The following is a 4717-nucleotide window of genomic DNA, read 5'->3' on the forward strand; positions in this document are numbered from 1 at the left end:
ATTTTTGTACTATTAGATGCTCCTAGTCTGTGGTCACATAACATCTCTAGCTCTCTTGCAATATAAATTAACACTAATTCTTCTAGTAATCATGGCTGACTGAAATCCTGCTCCAAATACAGGGAAATGCTGGATAAAATACAATCCAAAATGTTTAATAATATAAATCAGAGTACAAGAATAAGAAAAAGAAATCTCTACGTGCTAGAAACAATGAAGGAATAAAAACAAAGAAGGAATCAACAGGGGCACAATGGCTCATAGGGGAACCAGATATGGCCACAGGATATGGGCCTTAACCACTGGCACTGAGGCCAAATGCCAAAGAGAGGGAGGAGATGATGCTTGTACATATGGAGGGATGGCCAGGACCACAAAGGAAGATCTCTTTGAGTTGGAGACTAGAAAAACACCACTTACTGGACTAAAGGGAGCAAGAAATTGCAGTATCTGCCAGTCATGGATATATAAGGTCACTGATGAGAAACTGAGATCCAACACTTGCCTGTGCAACACGGGAGGCCTAATTCACCCTATTATGAAGTATGGAGACTTCAGGCTAAGAAATTTAACACAGAAACCTGTTTAGAACAGATAAAACCATGGGGTTTAACAAAGGACACTTGCACAATGTTCCAGATTCCCATGAAAACAACTCTCACTAAATGTGAACTTAGCCATAATTTGCAAGCCACAATGAGGCAGAGACATTGGACTACTAAATGGGAATATAACTAGAAGTCACAGAATCATCTCAAAGACACTTTAACATAAATAAACATAAATATCCAAAAAGATAAAGAATATAGAGACCACAAGACAAGAATAGGCTGAGACATAAAGAAAAAAAAAAGCCACAGCCATTGAAACGAACAGGTATTGTGTCAGCTCTCTTCTCCTGTACCATTCTCTTGAATGTACATTCACTCAGTAGATATCTACTCTGTGATAATCACGTCCTGGACACACAGTGGTAAAGAAGATACAGCTGCAAGCCTTCCAGAAGTTTACATTTCATTTTTTAAGTGCAAGATGATACACTGATTTCTAGATAAACCGTTATACTTTTTTTCCCCACGCATAAACTCTTATAGATACTTATGTCTTTAAATTTAGCAGGGTAGTGGCATTAATACAAACAATCTCCATCTCTTTCCCTCTCTTAAGCACACAGGACTTGTTTCGTTTTGGTAGGTTGTGTGGGGGTGCGAGAGTTTAGCTGAGAGGCCGCACTCTATAACGTGGACGGGCTGCAGGAGCACAGCCGGAAGACGACCTTGCTGTGTGACCGCCAGGTAATGCGCAAATCGCTTCATCACAGCTCAGTCTCAGCTTCGCCTCGCTTCCCCTCCCTCATCACCACGAAGGCAGTCCACAACTAAATGTAAGCAAGTTTTTCATTAGAATACTCTTAGGAAATCAATCACCTGCATGTTGTCATTGTCATAGACGGAGCCACACAGCATCAGTTCTGGCGGTCCAGCAATTGGCAGAAAAATACCTCTGGTTATGTTTTCGGTGTATCTTGTAATGGGACAGCCTCTTTACCTGTGTCGCTAACCACTGCTAATGGTACGACAGAGCAAAACAGTGATGCCTTCTGTTCACTGGAAGCTGGTCTCGGAAGAGAAGAAAAATATCTTTGTAAAACAGAGAACTAGTTCGGACTTTATTTTTTAAGGTATGTAAAATGAAGATTAAGGGCTTTCTTATTTCTAAAATTCCCTTTAACCATTTTTAAATAGTTTTATAAACTCAATGGTTTCCTTTGTACATCTTGTAAAACTATCTCTCTTTGGTTAATTTGAAATGAAGATATGGTAAACTTTAGGTACTAGTTTTTCTTTGTACTTGGATTGAGTCCCTTTTTCCAAATAAAACTGAGATATTTTATATTTGGTGGCTTCTTTGGGGTTCCTTAGGTAGTTGATATCAGTTATAAAAATAATTTATAGCAGCCAGGAAATCTAGCCAAAGATTTATTCCACAAAACTAAATGTTGAAATAAAGCAAAGTATTTGTTATACTTTTATCAAAAATTTCACTCTAATTGGCTCTAATCTAATCTAAATCTCATTCTAATCTAAACCATTTTCGAAAGTAAAAAAGATTTCATAGCTTAAGTAGAAATTCCTCACCTAAAAGGAAATATTGTTACACAAAAACCATAGAGAACCAATAGCACAAATTTATTCTTACATTTAAAACTGCAAAGGAAATCTGAAAAGGCCACATACTGTGTGATTCCAATTACATGACTTCCTAGAAAAGGCAAAACTAGAGATACTAAGTTCAGTGGTTGCCAGGGGTGGGGAATGGGGAGGGCTACTATGCAGAGCACAGTGAAACAACTCTATGATATGACAATGGTGAATACGTGTCATTATATATTTGTCCAAACCCACAGAATGTGCAACACCAAGTGTGAACCCTAATGTAAAGTATCGTGTCATTGTATGGTCATCGATTGTAACAAATATCCACCCTGGTGCAGAAGTTTGAGAGTAGGAAGGCTGCTCATATGTGGGGAGCAGAAAATATATGGAAAATCACTGTACCTTGTGCTCAATTTTGCTGTGAACCTGCAAGTGCTATAAAAACTAAAGCTTATTTAAAAAAAAAAACTGCAATGGAAAGAACAAGAAAGCCAAACATGACATCGTGGCTTTTACTGAGTGTCCTGGCTTCCTTTAAATTCACATCACAAACTAGACAGTCATTTTCTGTCCTGTGAATTTGCCCAATCAGAACCACCTAAGAATTGATTTGTACAAATCCTGTCATCTTTTTCATTCTGAAGTAGTACCTGCAGTCACACAATGGAAGTGATTAAGTCCTTTAGCCAGAATCCATCAATAATTCAAAAAGCCACACTCTCATGCTAGAAGGATAAATTCAGATTCTTCTAATTCTACCGAAATTAAAACAAAAGCTTTATTTTTAGTGGTTTATTAAAATTAAAATCCAAAGAAAGCCTTAAAAATAAATTTTTCTAGTTTGACTTAGCAGAAGATATAGAAACTCTTTTCAAGCAGATGATGCTTTTTCTCCATATGCTTATAAAAGCCAGTTGTTTAATACCAAATCCTCCTTCAGGATAGGCTAGGCTCTGCTGTGGTTAAACATACATACCCCTAAGATCTCAGTGGCTTAACACACACACACACTATCTCAGCGGCTTAACAGAGTAAAAGTTTATATTTTTTTGATCATGCAAAGTCCACTGAGGGTCCAGTTGACCTCCATGTGGTCACTCAGAAATCAAGGCCTCTCTGATCTTGTGGACCCACCATATCAACCAAGGCCTTCTCTACAATGCCATGGCAAAGGAAATGGGTGGGTCACTGGCCCAGTCTGAGAGTGACCCACACTATTTCCACTCACTTTTAACTGGTCAGAGGTAGCAACTGTCTACCTGCAAGGGGGTTGGGAAGTGTAATTTTCCTCACGCCAGGAAGGAAAGGAGAACATATTACCAAACACTAATCATATCACCAAAATTCTTGTATCTGCATGGTATCAAGGCTGAATGTAAAATGTTAATTCCTAACTCCTAAAGATGAAAATAAAATCCATATCTAATGATCTAACAATTCTGATATAGATTTTGAAGAATCTAATAACAGAAAGTTATCATGCTAATCAAACTGGTTATTCCTAATATCCCAACTTCAGTAAGGCTGACAAGTGACAAGTGTATGATAATGGCATATCTTTAATTCTTAAACTGCTATGACCAGATAGGTGTTGTAGGTTAAAATGAAAACCTTGTACTTTAGGTACCAGGGTAAGCAAGCTATCATATAGTGTAAGAGTTTACAATTTGCATTCACACTCCACATCAGCAAACAGGGATGGCAGAGAGCTAGGCAGATGCTGTCAATTCTATTGCAAAGAGCTTCAGGCTTTCCCAAATATTCACTGAGGACTTGTTAAGCCTCCTCTGTGTGCCACAGAAGACACAACTTTGGTCTGGAAGAAGATTAACAGATTATATAGCTGACATCTTCTCCCCAAATAAAATTTAAAAAAATTTTTTTAATGTTTATTCATTTTTGAGAACAAGAGACAGACAGATAAAGGGGGAGGGGCAGAGAGAGAGGGGGAAACACAGAATCTGAAGCAGGTTCCAGGCTCTGCGCTGTCAGCACAGAGCCTGATGCACGGCTTGAACCCACAAACTGCAAGATCATCATGATCTGAGTCGACGTTGACATTCAACCGAGACACCCAGGTACCCCAAAAGTAATTAAAAAAAAAAGACTATCTGTGGGTAAGAGCTAGGAAAACACAAATTCTACACCTTTTCGCTTTTCTTACTCCCTGCAAAGATGAATAAATTGATTGCCTGAATGGAAACTGACATATACTTATCAAGTATGATTTTAATTTCAATAGAACTGATGGTGAGCTCTACCACTGATAACTAACCAGCTCTACTACTGATTTCAACCGGCGTAATTCTTAGGGTTATTTCTAGCACCAAACAGCAGGACCACATTCATTACAATAGCAACCGAAATAGGTCAACTGTACATTCAATTATAACTTGATTCTTTTACAAAAAGAGAAAAACAAAATGAGAATATGTAGCAGGAATAATTTAGGTTTTGAGAACACTCACTACTTAAATCTAAGCAGAAATAAGGTAAGATCATGTATAATAACAAAACCTATGTGAAATATTTGGAAGATCAAAGAAAAACAAACAAACATG

The sequence above is a fragment of the Suricata suricatta genome, chromosome 9, assembly GCF_006229205.1.
Source record: "Suricata suricatta isolate VVHF042 chromosome 9, meerkat_22Aug2017_6uvM2_HiC, whole genome shotgun sequence".
Classification (NCBI taxonomy): Eukaryota; Metazoa; Chordata; class Mammalia; order Carnivora; family Herpestidae; genus Suricata; species Suricata suricatta.